The 18,350-nt window shown below is 39.1% G+C and overlaps 1 pseudogene; it reads left to right on the forward strand.

Moving 5' to 3' along the window:
• The first annotated feature begins 3,690 nt into the window (after positions 1-3,690).
• Positions 3,691-18,103, forward strand: LOC116259528 (cyclin-dependent kinase C-2-like; annotated as a pseudogene).
• The last annotated feature ends 247 nt before the right edge of the window (positions 18,104-18,350 follow it).

The following is an 18,350-nucleotide window of genomic DNA, read 5'->3' on the forward strand; positions in this document are numbered from 1 at the left end:
TGTAGACGATGAGGACGAGCAGGAAGAGACTTCAGACCCTCCTTTTTTCAACTTCTGTAATTAAACTAGTAGCATCACTCTTGAAGAACCTTTTGACTTGTTTCTATATGAGGTAGTAAATGTGCATTTTTTGGTCTAACTTATTATCCGTTTGTTCCATGTGCTCGATCTTTACTTCCCACTTACTGGACTCTTATTTTCCTCAAACTGCACAAAACTGCTAGTTCCACCAGTGATTTTGCAGAGGTTAGGGACCGACTTTTGTATGGTTTTTGGGTCAAAGTTGGGTATTGAACTTGACACTCTCAAAATTTCAGAATTTTTGGACCGAAGTTATAAAATTCTTACTAAACTGTTTCCTGTTAACTTGGTGCAGGAACTCAAAATTTCCAAATTTTATCTTTCTGCTCGCCAAATTGGAGCTCTATAGACGAGGTTGTTGTCAAGCTTGAATGCTCCAATGAATGGACCAACATGTAGCTACTTAGCAATGGCTTGTCTATTGGCCACACTTTTGGTCTCCCTAGAGTATTATGCATGCATTTTTTCTAGTTGGCATGTACTGTTGCATTTAAGTTTCAGTTGTGCTGTATTATTTATTAACTATATATACTCTTGTTAGGTGATCAATCTTGCAAATTGTCCATCAATTGTTGGCAAGCATTTAGACGATGAGTGTCCTGAAGATTTCATCAAAGGCCTTATTCTCTTTGTTTCTTTTTTTCATGTTGAGAAGAGGTAATTCTTCTCTCTCTCTCTCTCTCTCTCTATAAATATTTCATTTGAAGCTTGTTGCTGTAGCTCAGAGAGACAGAGACTACAGAATGTAGACGATGAGGACGAGCAGGGAGAGACTTCAGACCCTCCTCTCCTTCACGCTTCCTTTTATCATCCCCTCCAGGATTCTGTCGTTCACCTTGTCACCAGCTCTACCACTTCACTTTATCCTACCTCCCATCTGGACCATCCCTGGTAAAGCATGTTTGTTAATCTATATTAGCATGTCGGTACTTTGTTATGACTGCTAACACTTTTGTATTGTTTTAATTTTTTATCGCTTTTCTATTGTTTTAATTTACCAGATTATGGAGAATTTCCTGTTATTTAAGGTTTGGATTCAGATCATGAGAAACCATATCCAAGGTCCGACTTTAAGCAATAGTTTATTATGTTTTTGAAAAGACAGATTCCAATCTCACAGGTTTGAATGCATATATTATACTATATAATTAGTTCAACGTATGTCATTTATGAAAAATTATATTAATTTTTTTCATCTGATTTTTGTTTTCAAATTTCTTGTTTATTTTTCATAATCAAATTTTTAGGTTTTACTTGAAGTGTTCTGAGGTAGAAATCAATAACCTGTCTATTATCAGCATGACTTCAATGGCTTTACGATTATTTGCCTGTGACTTAACCAGTTGAGGTCATGCTTATGACTGATCGGTCACTACTTTCTAATTAATAGGGTCATTAATTAGCGATTAATTAATAAATATGTGCAGTGGGGAACTAACTATTGCAGTTTATCATTTTATTATGAATTCATGTATTAGGATCCAAAGTTTGGCATATAAAAGTCTTCATAGAAGACTGGCTGTTTCCAGGCCACCAGCCAACAACGTTAAGGTGATGGTGGCAGCCCCAAGTTGGGCATTTGCTGAACCCGGCAGCTAACTAGCAGCCTCTTGTATTTTAATGGCTAACTTATAGGCTCAATTGTTGACGTGGTGGATCGATCACCGTGTTCTTTCGCCACGGCACCTAAGGGTGGAGCCAGAAATTTTTTCTTGAAGAGAAACAAATTATTCAAAATATGAACCGAAATATCATTTTTGAAAACAAGACAAGTGTTTTCTTTTTAATTTATATGTAAATTTTTATTATTTTTTGTTTTTAAGTGGGGCCAAGGTCTTTGTTGCCTTGGCTCTGCCCCTGAACACTCTAATAATGATGAGAGTCTTCTTCTCATTGTTCTTGGATGTGCAGTAAAGTGTACATGGCCAGGGTGATCAAAACAGGCGAGATTGTTGCTTTGAAAGAGATTTTTGCTTTGAAAAAGATACGCATGGACAATGAGAGAGAAGGAGTATGCCAATTAGCTACTTTACTATCTAATAGGACATTTTTAGATGATGGATGCATTTTTTCTAGTTGGCATGTACTGTTGCATTTAAGTTTCAGTTGTGCTGTATTATTTATTAACTATATATACTCTTGTTAGGTGATCAATCTTGCAAATTGTCCATCAATTGTTGGCAAGCATTTAGACGATGAGTGTCCTGAAGATTTCATCAAAGGCCTTATTCTCTTTGTTTCTTTTTTTCATGTTGAGAAGAGGTAATTCTTCTCTCTCTCTCTCTCTCTCTCTCTCTCTCTCTCTCTCTCTCTCTCTATAAATATTTCATTTGAAGGAAGCTTGTTGCTGTAGCTCAAAGAGACAGAGACTACAGAATGTAGACGATGTGGACGAGCAGGGAGAGGCTTCAGACCCTCCTCTCCTTCACGCTTCCTTTTATCATCCCCTCCAGGATTCTGTCGTTCACATTGTCACCAGCTCTACCACTTCACTTTATCCTACCTCCCAGCTGGACCATCCCTGGTAAAGCATGTTTGTTAATCTATATTAGCATGTCGGTACTTTGTCATGGCTGTTAACACTTTTGTATTGTTTTAATTTTTTAACGCTTTTCTATTGTTTTAATTTACCAGATTATAGAGAATTTCCTGTTATTTAAGGTTTGGATTCAGATCATGAGAAACCATATCCAAGGTCCGACTTTAAGCAATAGTTTATTATGTTTTCGAAAAGACAGATTCCAATCTCACAGGTTTGAATGCATATATTATACTATATAATTAGTTCAACGTATGTCATTTATGATAAATTATTTTAATTTTTTTCATCTGATTTTTGTTTTCAAATTTCTTGTTTATTTTTCATAATCAAATTTTTAAGTTTTACTTGAAGTGTTCTGAGGTAGAAATCAATAACCTGTCTATTCTCAGCATGACTTCAACGGCTTTACGATTATTTGCCTGTGACTTAACCCGTTGAGGTCATGCTTATGACTGATTGGCCACTAATTTCTAATTAATAAGGTCATTAATTAGCAATTAATTAATAAATTTGTGCAGCGGGGAACTAACTATTGCAGTTTATCATTTTATTATGAATTCCTGTATTAGGATCCAACGTTTGGCATATAAAAGTCTTCATACAAGGCTGGCCGTTTCCAGGCAACCAGCCAACAACGTTTAGGTGATGGTGGCAGCCCCAAGTTGGGCATTTGCTGAACCCGGCAGCTAACTAGCAGCCTCTTGTATTTTAATGGCTAACTTACAGGCTCAATTGTTGACGTGGTGGATCGATCACCGTGTTCTTTCGCCACGGCACCTAAGGGTGGAGCCAGAAATTTTTTCTTGTAGAGGTACAAATTATTCAAAATATGAACCGAAATATCATTTTTGAAAGCAAGACATGTGTTTTCTTTTTAATTTATATGTAAATTTTTTATTATTTTTTGTTTTTAAGTGGGGCCAAGGTCCTTGTTCCCTTGGCTCTGCCCCTGAACACTCTAATAATGATGAGCATCTTCTTCTCATTGTTCTTGGATGTGCAGTAAAGTGACATGGCCAGGGAGATCAAAACAGGCGAGATTGTTGCTTTGAAAGAGAATCTTGCTTTGAAAAAGATACGCATGGACAATGAGAGAGAAGGAGTATGCCAATTAGCTACTTTACTATCTAATAGGACATTTTTAGATGATGGATGCATTTTGTTTAGTTTTGACTTTTTTTTTGTTACAATTGCAGCTTCCTATAACCGCTATACGTGAAATCAAAATTTTAAAGAAACTTCATCATGAGAACATCATTCAGTTAAAAGAGATTGTGACATCTCCAGGTTCTATTTCCTCAACAAGGTATTCTTCAATTGTGATGCCTTTAGTTGGTCATTGATCTTATATTCTCTATATCTAATTCGCAGGACCTGAAAAAGATGAACACGGAAGGCCAGGTATTTCTTTGTGCATTTAAAATTCCATAATCATATTTTTTCCTTTATCTATTACATTTTGAAACATTAATTTTTGTGCAGATGGCAATAAATACAAGGGAAGCATTTATATGGTATTTGAATACATGGATCATAATTTGACTGGGTTTTCAGATAGACCTGGAATGCGGTTTACAGTTCCCCAGATAAAGGCAAACTTCTCTTTAGGTTAAGAAATTCATTTCCACACACTTAATTGTGGTCAGTATCTCAATTGAATATATTCTAATTTATATGAATTTTTCTATGTATATCTCAGTGTTACATGAGGCAGCTGTTAATGGGACTTCACTATGGCCATGTTAATCAAGTTCTTCATCGTGATATTAAAGGTCACTGGACAGCATTGTTGTTGTTTTCACCCCATAGAATATACTGCAATGCCTTCTGGGCTTGTTTGTTTCCCTTCTAACTACTTTGGCGTCTTGCTTTCTCTCCTGTGCAGGTTCCAATCTTCTAATTGACAATGAAGGGCAAAGCATGGACTGGAACTTACATGTGTGAACGAAAGGGTGATTTTGCCTTTGTCATGGTGTGCATTTTTTGATCTTGTGTAGATTTTATGGGGATAGGGAGAGTGTGTGTTTTTCTTATTTTTTCTTTACTTGATCTTTTTATTTCAATGAAACAACTACAAGCTTGTTTTCAGTAAATGTGTCCCGTGGGGAACATAAGATGAGGTTATCCTCCAAGAGTTTACTAGATTTGGTTGTTGACAGGGTTGAAAGAAAGATTTAGAGGAATCTCCTTATTGTGGGTTCTGATTGTCAAATGTCTTGTTTTGCCTTGTTGACGGATCTTGATGTATGGGTCCGGGTCTGGACCCAATCCATTATGTCCTAGTTGGGCATAAATACCATTGTAAACCCTAATCTTGTGAGTTAATGAAGTTTCTAAGAGAGAGAGTCTAGCTGCTAGTGGGCGCCAGATCTCCTTACCCGTGGTTTTTTTTCCCTCTAGTTGAGTGTTTTTTCCACGTTACATCTGTGTTCGATCTTTGGTTCTTGTGCATCTATTATTTCTACATGGTATCAGAGCTTGCGAGCTTGGAAAATTTTTTTTAGGGTTGTGAAGTTCCAACCCTAGACCACTTGCTGCTGCTGCCGCCATTGCTCTCGCCGTCCGCCGCTGCCGCCGCTGCATCGCTTGATATCCTTTGCTCCTCCGCCGCGGCCATCTGTCGTTGCTGTTCCTCCGCCACTGCCCTTTGCTGCCCGTGCCCTAGATCTGTCGTTCTGCTCCAGCACCGTTCGCCCTTTTTTTTCAGCGCCGCTGATTGCTCCAGCGTCGCCCGACCAGGCTCCAGCGCCGTCCGACCAGATCCCAGCGTCTCTGCATCATCTACTGCCCTCTGAGCCGACTGACTTGATCCTTGCTATCAGTGACTCTACGGTGTGTTGTTCTCAAGGGTTGTAGTCAGTTGTGAGTAGTTGGTGATCATGGCCGACTCGTCTTCCTCCTCCACATTTCATACCGATCAGCCTGATGTTGGGACCGTGAGAACTGATAATGTACCGGTTCAAGTCACTACCATCCAACTTACCAAGGAGAATTATCTACGATGGTCTGCTGCAATTACTATGGGGATTGCTGGTCGAGGACGAATTGCCTATGTGAATGGTAGAAAGGTCGAACCTGCTGTGGATAGTATGGCTTGGGATACATGGTTTCTCGAGGACAACCAAGTAAAAACTTGGATTGTTAATTCAGTATCTTCTGATATTCAACCCCTTATTCTTCGTAAGAAGACTGCGAGGGATATGTGGATTATTTTGGAGCAGATGTATGGTCAAAAGAAAAGAAAAGTTCGTGTATATCAACTCATGAAGGACGTGTATGCTCTGCGATAAGGGGATCTCTCGATCACAGATTTCTATGCAGCATTAAAATCTAAGTGGGAGAATCTTGACTACCATTCTGATCTTACATGGAGTTCTCCTCAAGACCAGATGCAGTATATGGCCAAGGAGTGGGAGAATAGGGTATTTCTTTTCTTAGCTGGACTGAACGATGAGTTCGAAAATATAAGGAGTCAGATTCTTAACTCTGAGGAATCCTTCAGTTTTGAAGATGTTTATGCTCGTGTTGAAGCTGAAGAGCAGAGGAAACTGATCACAAGTGGGAGAAAGGAGGATCCCATGTCTCACAATGAACGGTCTGCCTTCATTAGCCGTGTCTCTGTGGGCACTAATCGTTCTTCCCATAAATGTACCCACTGCAAGAAACTTGGTCATACTGTGGACTTTTGTTGGGACCTGCATCCAGAGAAGAAGAATAGTAGGGGGCGGTCTTCTAGTGGGAAGAAGGCTATTTCGAATGCAACAAATCCTAGTGATGGTAAAGTCTCTATTTCTGTAGCACAGATTCGTGAGTTGCGCGCATATTTGAGCTAGATTGATGTTGGTCAGGCAGACACGTCAGATGAGGTGAAGGTCAATCAGGCACTGGCTGTTTCAGGTGAACAAGGTACTTCTTGCATGGGAGAGTGGATTGTTGATAGCGGTGCCACTCATCACATGACTGGCAACCCCAAACTCTTTCATGACTACAAGCTATCATCAGGGAAGGAACGTGTGTCCCTTGCCGATGGTTCCTTTACCTCTGTGGCAGGGAAAGGGAGTCTTTCTTTGTTGAACAATTTTTTAGTGCATTGCATGTTCTCCATCTTCCCTTAAATCTTTTATCTGTGAGCAAGATTACCAAGGAACTCAATTGTGAACTTATATTTTCTGAAAAACGTTGTGTTTTGCAGGACTTGGTGACAGAGAAGAAGATTGGGATTGGTTTGATGTCTGATGGGTTATATCGACTTCCTATATGCGTGTTGCCACAGCCCTTATGTCAGCAGTCAGCAGGACAGAGAAGAAGAAGGAAGAGTGTCGTCAGTTATATTGGCATGAACGCCTTGGTCATCTCCCTTTTGGGATTTTGAAACAATTGTTCCCTGAATTATGTTCCAGTTTAAACATTTCCATGTTATCTTGTGATGTGTGTCAATTTGCGAAACATGTTAGAGCTTCGTATCCCATTTCAAATAGTCGTGGTGGTTTTCAATACTTTATGACTTTCATAGATGACTATTCCAGATGTACTTTTGTTTATCTGTTGAAAGACCGTAGCGAAGTGCCTCATATTATCGAAACCTTCATCCTCCTAGTGGAAAACCAGTATGGTGAGTCTGTCTGGTGAGTCTGTCAAGATGCTTCGATCGGATAATGCACGTGAGTATATGTGTCTCACTGTCGAGGAATTCCTTCGAAAGAGGGGGATTGTTCATGAGACATCATGTAGGTGATGATAAAAAAGAGATAGCAAGATTAAAGGGTTTACTATTGGCTGAATTTGATCTCAAGGATCTTGGCAAGCTGAAGTATTACCTTGGTATTAAAATTACCAGATCAGGTACAACTCTTGTGCTTAATCAAATGAAGTATACCTTGGATTTACTGAAGGAGACAAGAAAACTGGGATGCAGACCAGCTTCTACTCCTCTGGATGCTGGGCACAAACTAGGTAGCAAGGATGGAGAACTTTTGTGTGAAGAAACTAAAGGGAGATATCAATGACTAGTTGGTAAATTGATATACCTCACTCTGACTAGACTAGATATAACCTTTGCTATGAATGTGATGAGCCAGTTTATGCATGCACCTACAGATGTGCACTTGAAGGCTATAGATAGAATCTTGTGTTACTTGAAGAAGAATCCTGGCAAGGGACTTCTATATGTGAAACAGAGGTCTATAGAAATTGAAGGGTATTCTGATGCAGACTGGGCAGGCTGTGTTGACACCAGAAGATCTACTTCAGGGTACTGTGTTTACTTGGGGGGAAATCTAGTTGTTTGGAGAAGCAAGAGACAAGAGGTCTGCTCCCGTTCAAGTGCAGAGGCTGAATATAGGGCAGTTGCTACTGGAGTATCAGAGTTGTTGTGGCTAAAGATCTTGCTGACTGATATTAGGATAGAGATTGAAGGACCTATGAGGATGTATTGTGACAACAAGTCTGCTATTAACTTGGCTAACAATCTAGTGTTTCATGATCGAACAAAGCATGTTGAGATTGACCGTCACTTCATCAGAGAAAGAATTGATGCCAAGGAGTTAACATTACCATATATGAAGTCTGAAGACCAAACTGCTGATATTCTAACTAAAGCTTTACATGTAACTCCATTTGAGAGAAATGTATCCAAGTTGGGCATGTTTGATATGTATGCCCAACTTGAGGGGGAGTGTTGACGGATCTTGATGTATGGGTCCGGGTCAGGACCCGATCTATTATGTCCTAGTTTGGGCATACTTATACCATTGTACACCTGTGAGTAATGAAGTTTCTAAGAGAGAGAGAGTCTGGCTGCTAGTGGGCACCGGATCTCCTTACCCGTGGTTTTTTTTTTCCTCTAGTTGAGGGTTTTTTCCACGTTACATCTGTGTTCGATCCTTGGTTCTTATGCATCTATTATTTCTACATGCCTAATCATAAACTATTGGCATTTTGGATGTATGTGAAGTTCATCCAAATCTTTGTAGGCACTGGGGGCCAAATTGGAGCTCTATAGATGAGGTTGTTGTCAAGCTTGAATGTTCCAATGAATGGACCAACATGTAGCTACTTAGCAATGACTTGTCTATTGGCCACGCTTTTGGTCTCCCTAGAGTATTATGCATGCATTCCTTCTAGTTGGCATGTACTGTTGCATTTAAGTTTCAGTTGTGCTGTATTATTTATTAACTATATATACTCTTGTTAGGTGATCAATCTTGCAAATTCTCCATCAATTGTTGGCAAGCATTTAGACGATGAGTGTCCTGAAGATTTCATCAAAGGCCTTATTCTCTTTGTTTCTTTTTTTCATGTTGAGAAGAGGTAATTCTTCTTTCTCTCTCTCTCTCTCTCTCCCTCTTTATAAATATTTCATTTGAAGGAAGCTTGTTGCTGTAGCTCAGAGAGACAGAGACTACAGAATGTAGACGAAGAGGACGAGCAGGAAGAGACTTCAGACCCTCCTCTCCTTCACGTTTCCTTTTATCATCCCCTCCAGGATTCTATCGTTCACCTTGTCACCAGCTCTACCACTTCACTTTATCCTACCTCCCATCTGGACCATCCCTGGTAAAGCATGTTTGTTAATCTATATTAGCATGTCGGTACTTTGTTATGGCTATTAACACTTTTGTATTGTTTTAATTTTTTAACGCTTTTGTATTGTTTTAATTTACCAGATTATAGAGAATTTCCTGTTATTTAAGGTTTGGATTCAGATAATGAGAAACCATATACAAGGTCCGACTTTAAGCAATAGTTTATTATGTTTTCGAAAAGACAGATTCCAATCTCACAGGTTTGAATGCATATATTATACTATATAATTAGTTCAACGTATGTCATTTATGAAAAATTATTTTAATTTTTTTCATCTGATTTTTGTTTTCAAATTTCTTGTTTATTTTTCATAATCAAATTTTTAGGTTTTACTTGAAGTGTTCTGAGGTAGAAATCAATAACCTGTCTATTCTCAGCACGATTTCAACGGCTTTACGATTATTCGCCTGGGACGTAACCCGTTGAGGTCATGCTTGTGACTGATCGGTCACTAATTTCTAATTAATAGGGTCATTAATTAGCGATTAATTAATAAATATGTGCAGTGGGGAACTAACTATTGCAGTTTATCATTTTATTATGAATTCCTGTATTAGGATCCAAAGTTTGGCGTATGAAAGTCTTCATACAAGACTGGCCGTTTCCAGGCAACCAGCCAACAACGTTAACATGATGGTGGCAGCCCCAAGTTGGGCATTTTCTGAACCCGGCAGCTAACTAGCAGCCTCTTGTATTTTAATGGCTAACTTATAGGCTCAATTGTTGACATGGCGGATCGATCAATGTTTTGAAGAGGTACGAATTATTCAAAATAAGAACCGAAATATCATTTTTCAAAATTAGACAAGTGTTTTTTTTTATTTGTAAGTAATTTTTTTATTATTTTTTATTTTTAAGTGGGGCCAAGGTCCTTGTTGCCTTCGCTCTGCCCCTGAACACTCTAATAATGATGAGCATCTTCTTCTCATTGTTCTTGGAAGTGCAGTCAAGTGTACATGGCCAGGGAGATCAAAACAGGCGAGATTGTTGCTTTGAAAAAGATACGCATGGACAATGAGAGAGAAGGAGTATGCCAATTAGCTACTTTACTATCTAATAGGACATTTTTTGATGATGGATACATTTTGTTTAGTTTTGACTTTTTTTTTGTTACAATTGCAGTTTCCTATAACCGCTATACGTGAAATCAAAATTTTACAGAAACTTCATCATGAGAACGTCATTCAGTTAAAAGAGATTGTGACATCTGCAGGTTCTATTTCCTCAACAAGGTATTCTTCAATTGTGATGGCTTTAGTTGGTCATTGATCTTATGTTCTCTATATCTAATTAGCAGGACCTGAAAAAGATGAACACGGAAGGCCAGGTATTTCTTAGTGCATTTAAAATTCCAATATCATATTTTTTTCCTTTATCTATTACATTGTGAAACATTAACTTTTGTGCAGATGGCAATAAATACAAGGGAAGCATTTATATGGTATTTGAATACATGGACCATGATTTGACTGGGTTATCAGATAGACCTGGAATGCGGTTTACAGTTCCCCAGATGAAGGCAAACTTCTCTTTAGCTTAAGAAATTCATTTAACACACTTAATTGTGGCCAGTACCTGAATTGAATATATTCTTATTTATATTAATTTTTCTATGTATATCTCAGTGTTACATGAGGCAGCTGTTAACGGGACTTCACTATTGCTATGTTAATCAAGTTCTTCATCGTGATATTAAAGGTCACTGGACAGCATTGTTGTTGTTTTCACCCCATAGAATATACTGCAATGCCTTCTGGGCTTGTTTGTTTCCCTTCTAACTGCTTTGGCGTCTTGCTTTCTCTCCTTTGCAGGTTCCAATCTTCTAATTGACAATGAAGGGCATTTAGAGCTTGCAGATTTTGGCTTGGCTAGATCTTAGTGACCATAATGGAAATCTCACAAACCCTTTCATAACTCTTTGGTACAGGTAACCTGTCATATCTTGTTGTCAATGATGTTGCTGTTGGTTTTGGGACATAGTTTCTCATTTTTAATTGTTGAATTCATTGGCAGACCTCCAGAGTTGCTGCTTGGCTCCAGTATGTATGGGCCAGCTGTGGACATGTGGTCGGCTGGTTGTATTTTTGCTGAGCTACTAAATGGGAAGCCAATCTTGCCTGGAAAGAATGAGGTGCCTGCACAAGCTTATGATTTTTCGGAAGGTAAACCATAGCATTGGATACAAAACAAATGAAATTAATCCAACTTAGTGATTTACAACTGAAAATAGCAGAAAAATTATACATGTATTACTTTGCTCACCAAGTTCCAACACTTAATCTATAGTTTTTAACTTTTTATCCTCATGCATTAAATTTTTTTCATGATGTAACATTTGAATTTAAAATGAAAAACGCCAAGAAAAGTCATCAACCTCCCCTTTTTCCGCTGTCTTATATTTTTTGGGATTGATAATAGTTTCAAGTGTTAGTAGTAACTGACATGAGAGGGGATGGACTAACTGTACAGGCAGACATCTTATGAAAAAGATAATTTTAAAAATTATTGTCCTCAAATTTTAAGGCTTATACGGGTTATTTTTTTGGATTCCTCGTACTATTGCTTGTGTTAGATCCTCATTTGTCATACCACCAACTAGGCCATTTGCCTTGTTGAGTAGCTGGCCTGCTTGGTGCTTTGTTGACTAGGCCTGAAAGTCATAGGGCTTAATTGGTCTTCTAGTGCATGGGCACCCTCTTTTTTATATTTATATGCAGTGTTATTTGTATCGTATGATATAGAGTCGTATTGTATGATACATGTCATATAGGGCTGCAAAACCTATGCGATACACTTACGACGCACATGATTTGCATGTGTATTGTAGGTGTATCGGAATGATATGGCTGCTGTATCATATGGTAAGACTGATACAGTCCATATCTTACAATACGGAGCTATTTTTAAGAAAGGGGCACGGTGTCCCTTTTGATCATTTTCTATTTTAAAACCGTTTTCCTTCATTTCTAACACCTCTAAGAACTTTGGGAGGGGGGAGTTTTTGCTGGTTTTGGAGAGCAATTTCCAAATAAATCGAGGGAGAAACTGCCGGTTTGAAGGCAAATTTACTCATGGGAAATCCATGTGTATTTGGAAAAAGAGGGCTTTTGTGTTTCTTCTTCTACAAAAGGTATGCAATCTCCCAATTTAGTGGTTTACATAAATTTTCATTATTTTCTAAAGTTTATGAAGATATTTGTTTTATTTTTTTAATGTGTTCTTAACATGTTATGACTTATGAATGATGAATCATGAATGTTCATTATAGAACATGTTTTTTCTTGATTTTTTCTGAATTTTCTCTATCTTTCTGATTGTTCTTTTTTATGAATTTAAAAAAATAATGTTACGAGACATTACGATATGGCATATAGGTCGTACAGTGCGCCTTTTACAACATTGTTTATATGTATGTGTGTGTGTGTATTATGTGTTGTTACATTCAGTGGGTGAATGTGGTGTACTTGGCTTGCAACAATATGTTATGTTTGTTACTACCTTTGTCACTTTAAATTTCTGTATTTTTGACTTAATGATTTTATTTTTAGTCAACTGACTTGTACTGTCTTTTTGAGGGCCCAACTTGTGTCTACTTCTGAGTTTGACAGTAGGTTCCGGGTTGTCAAAATGGAGACTGGTGAGAACTAAGTCTAGACAGGTCAGTTTGAGTTGATCAACGTCACCAGCAAAAATAAAATCAATAAGGAGGTGTAAAACAAATCCATATATTTGCCTTCCCCACTCCACCCCCCCCCCCCCAAAACACATACACGAGTACAGACACCATCCATACTGTTTTCATTATATATTCTATGTTGGTCCTCCTCTTCTTCTCTATGAGATCAGTATGAGTTGGTCAAAGTGGTCGAACTAAAATAAACTCAATAAGGAGGTGTAAAACAAATCCATATATTCCCCTCACACACGCACCCCCCCTAGAGAAACCACCCATGATGTTTCCATTTTATATTCTATGTTGGTCCTCCTCTTCTTCTCTATGATTGAAACTTTCCTTTTCCTGAGGTCACAAGCAGTAAGTACAAAACATATGAATAAGGTTTACAATGATTTGTAGTGAGAATTTGTCTTGAGGAGTTCTTTTTTTCACATTTTTTTTTATTTTGTGTTTGTTTACTTTTGCGGTTTATCAGTGCTTTACCATCTTATTATTGTTATTGTTTTCATTTTACTTAGAAGTAAATGTGCACCTGAGATGCAGTTATTTTTGCTTTCAGCTTCGATCGACATGCTTTGGAGTTGTTGGAGCGGATGCTAACTCTTGACCCATCTCAGGTATCACCTTGCTATTTTCTCAGAGTTTTGGAGGTTTGAACTTTTTGTGACAAATGATTTAGTGTATCGATCTGAGTTCTGGCAAGTGGGAGTAGCAAACCTACTCCTTGAATTCTTATAATTATTAAGTGGTGAATCCTGCTCCAGATCTGAACGTCCTTGCAAAACGAATGACACTATGCAAATAACATTGCAAGTTTGGCCTTGGGTGTCCTTAGCAGTTTTACTCTCAGATTTACTATAGACTTGTTAAGTTCGTAAGTTTCTAACTTTGGGCTCCCATAGCAGTTAATCTCTTTCTTGTTTTGACAGTGAGCTCGGTAGTTTCCCTACGTCTGGAGAACGAGTCTCTACTTCTTATTTGTTAAGTAGCTCTGTGCATGTAAATGTCTTTATTTCTAGATAGGGCATGATCTCTTATTTGTGGATTCTAATGATAGAGAAATCAGAAACTCCAAAATCAAATGAACTGTGTACTAGTATTTCCTTGGATTTCCTTTTGCAGCAAAAAGAGATGAAGGTTTTAGTTTATTGTTTGGTTACTCTTGCAACAGCCTCTCCCTCTCTCTCTCTCTCCCTCTCCGTGTGTGTGTGTGTGTGTGTGTGTGTGTGTGTGTGTGTGTGGTGCTGAAAAGGAAAGACCTCCGATAAACATGAATAAGAACCTTTACAAGATTTTTCCAAGTTGAAGTTTTTTGAGTGAATATTTATTGGTCTAATTTCTTTTCTGCAAAAATCATACATGATACATGGCCACTGTATTGTCAAGTCATATAAATATTCCTATTGTTGGCCTCCAAGCTTCGTTTGTTCGGTACCATGCCTTTTTTGCAAGCCACTTGTGGTGATGAGAGTAATATTAGAAAAATCTCCCGCAGTTATGTAGTTCTCTGCCCATTCTCATTGTCGAGTTACTATTTCAGTCTGCATTTGTGAACAGGGTGTCAAGAGGTGAGGTTGTGGCACTAAAGCATTTGGTAACTGCTTCACTTGATTCTAAACGTCTTGCTGCTAGTGCTTTTGATAGCTTTCTGGAAAATTATGAATTACCCAACTAGCGTCTTTTCATCTACCAAAATGAAATAACTGCGATGTTTGGTTAGTATTTGACATGAACTATTTACTAGCTGGACATCAAAGCAAGCATTTGGCTAGTCGGATTATGGTCTATTTTTGAACTTGTCGTTGTTCGGTGGGATGTCATTGGAAGAATGTTGCCAGCAATTATTCAGCATTCAGTGTTGTCATTTCTTGTTTCTGGAACAAGCTGGAGTTAAGGACCTACGGTTTAAAACGATGCTTTCTATGGTGTCCAACTAGTGAATAGTTAATCCGACTAGCCAACTAATCAGTTCCCTGCTAAGTCACATTCGAATGAGGATATGGTCCCTGTACTCTCCATACCACAAATGCAGCACTGCGGTTACAGGGACATATCTGGATTCGACTTTTTTCTTTTAACATTGTTTTTGGTTAAAATTGAAAAAGAAAGGGCAGCAAGGGAGGGTTTTTAGGAGAAAAGAGAGAGGGAGAAAGAGTACACAATGAAAATCTTTTTGCTTGAACAGTTTTTTTTTTTTTTTGTTGGGTGGTGGGGTGGGGTAGGGGAGAGACAGAGAGTTGGGGAACTACAGCAGCATCCCCTTTTTTTCTTATAACTTTCTAAAATTGCTCTTCGAATTTTGTCAGGAAGAATTCCATTATTGTACATATTGAAATACTAAGACTGCATGTTCTGTTTCGATTTGCATTCTGTGTCTCGTTATTTCTATTTACAAGGGGTTCTCCAGCTGCTTTGAAGTCAAAACTAGAGACTAGAGTTTAGATGTGTTGGTACAACTCCTTCCTCGTAGCTATGATATTTATCTTGTTGAGATAATATGTATTCTTCCTTGATGTTCTTGCATTTCTCCAGTTTTTTTCTTTTCTTCTTGAAGTCTGCTGTTGATATTAACCTTTTTTTCTCTTTGCATCCTCTGCTGTTTGTGTTTGTCCATTAATGGTTTCATTTTCTTCTTTTCAGAGGATATCTGCAAAAGATGCAATTGATGCTGAGTATTTCTGGTGTGATCCGTTGCCATGTGACCTTAAAATGTACAAAATCTTTTGTTTATACAAAGTGTCACAATTGATGGCCCTCTGATAGCCGATTCTGGCCTTCCTCTTAGCTTGCCCAAATACGAGTCATCTCATGAGTTCCAGACCAAGAAGGAAAGACAACAGCAATGGCAGCACAAAGAAACAGCCAAGAGGCAGAAATTAAAGCATCCTCAACAGCATCAAGCTGGTGGATATGCTACTAGACCTTTTCGACCTCAAGGCCGAGGTCCTGGTTATGCTGGAACCAGTATGCCTGGAGGTGGCCCTCCTAGAGCTGGAGCTGGTGCCTATGGCGTCGGGGCTCCAAATTATCCCCAATCAGGTCCTTATGGCAATTCAAGTACTGGTCGGGTGCCCAACATGATGGGTGGTAATCGGAATCCACAATATGGTTGGCCACAGTAGTCTGGAAGCAAACTGAAGCATGATCTGTTCAATATATCTGTGCACTTGACTGGTGATCCTACGTTCTGAAGAGAAGGGCTCTGCTAGGGACTTTCGCTTTCACCTCAAGTGGGTCGATGAGAATTGGTTTAATGCACCAGAGGTATTCCTACAAACCAGTGTTGGATATTTAAGAATATCCCTTGACCTGGATTTAATTCATGCACTTGTTTTCAGTTTTATATGGAGAAAAAGGAGATGGTTAGGTATTTCATTACTATGCTGCTCCTTTGTTCTGCAGACAGAAATAGGGAAACAAGAATGTGTGATTTTCTCTTCGATGTTTGTCATAACTTGACTGGCGATGATGAACTTGTCAGTATATGGATGGGTTATGTGGGTTTTGTCTTGTGACTGGAATCTTCCTAGTAGCTATGCAGTCCAATTTCATGATATTCCTGGTTTACTTTTTTGTATGTTCAAATATCGTGCCATAGTCATAATGACTCACCATTACAGTTTCTTTTATTGTATTTACATGCCTCGGGGCACGTAATCTGTTTTTTTTTCTCAGTTGAATTGCATGCTCCAAGTACAATTGTTGGTACACTTCTATGAAAGTTTGGGATTTGAACTTAATATCTAGTGAACACAATCAATCCTGTTTCATTTTTGCATAGGAATGGTTGGGTTGTTTGTATGGTGTAGCGTTTATGAAGTTCTTTCACCAGCTGCTTCACGTCAAAGGCTGAAATGACTTGAACATGGGAATGCCTCTTTGTTTGCATACAGGAAGATCAGTGAATCAGTGGACCTGGGGAGCCCTTTAGAAGGGCGAACTAATCTTGGACTATCACTAATTCTTCTTTTTTTAAAAAAAAAAAAAATCTCAGGTTTGGTGCTTTTCTGTTCATTCGTCTGCAATTAGCCCTGGATGTGCTTTGTGCTCCAAATTACCAAGCCGGGTGCCCCTTGTGCGAAGGGGAGATGGCCTAAGGTTCTGGAGAACATTGAACTTTTATTTGTATGATCGTTTTTGAAGTAGACTAGGAATTGTAGCTATTGTCTTGTGTTTCTGATAGAATTCTCACCAAATTAAAGATCGTCTTTAAATATAAAAATGACCTTAAAAAATTTTTGTTTTTTTTTTTTTTTTTGTATCTAAAACTTCTTTGGCATATGTAAAATGGCCACCAATTTTCAGTTGAACCAATTAGGTTGGATTTGCAACATTATTTAGTAGTCTTCATTTTTTTTAGAATTTTGGATCTTTAGTTATTAACCTCACACGACATTGGTGGAAAGGTTTGCTTTGTTGTTTTTATTTTTTTTTTTGAGTGAAATTTTATATCTTATAGTTGGTAAGGGTTCAACTTACTAAATATAGGTTCACTTCTTCGTTTTTAGGACATGTTTATGTTCCTATAAACTGTTTTAGTTTTTTTTGCTTGAATTCTTGATTTATTTAGCATAAGGTGCAAGGGAGGAGTGATTAGATAGGCGGGGATAGAGTAGAATAGATTATTTGTATTTGATTTTTGAATTCGATAGTTTGATTTTTGAATTGGATAGTTTGATCTTCCCTACTTCTATAGGAGAGCATATGGTGAGTAGCGCCACTGTCGATGATCCACTCTCCCATAGGGGAATCCGCCATCACGTCGATCAAACACCCAAATTTCTCCTGCAGTGACAAAGGGCAACCGCGGCAATGGGGAGCACGCAGCAACTGGCGTGAGCAGACGTGCTGGAACTCTGCAGCAGATCCCACGGGAGAACAATGATGCAGGGAGTAGAGGCAGCGCTAGACGGAAAGGCAACACCAAGAAGCAGGTCGGGCGGCGGAAGACGTTGCTGGTCAGGCGGAGCAGGGAGCAGGTCGTGCGCCGATATCGACGGCGCAGAGGGCGACGGCAGGGAGGAAGGGGGGCGACAGCGAACGGCGGCAGCAATGGAGGGCACCACTGGAGTAGGGCCGACCCAGAAGGCAACGAACGACGCAAAGGACGACGGCAAGGAGCAGGTCGACGGCACAACAGCAAGGGCCACGGCGCGGCAGCAAGGGCGGTGACGCCGGTGGCGGTGTCAGCAGCGTCGTCGGATGCAGCAGAAAGGTAACGGCGTCGGACACGGCGGCGGCGGCGGTGACGGCAGCGGTGACGGTGGCGGCGGTAGAAATGACGACGGTGACAGCAGCGGCGGCGGGTGAAGAAAACTCCACGATCACCAAAAAAGTCCCAATATCGTGGGCTCTGATACCATGTAGAAACACGAGCATAGAGAAAGAGAATACGAGGAACACGATGTAACGTGGAAAAACCCTCAAAAAAGGGAAAAAAACCACGGATAAGGAGGAGCTGGTTGC

Source organism: Nymphaea colorata, chromosome 8 (genome assembly GCF_008831285.2).
Source record: "Nymphaea colorata isolate Beijing-Zhang1983 chromosome 8, ASM883128v2, whole genome shotgun sequence".
Taxonomy (NCBI): Eukaryota; Viridiplantae; Streptophyta; class Magnoliopsida; order Nymphaeales; family Nymphaeaceae; genus Nymphaea; species Nymphaea colorata.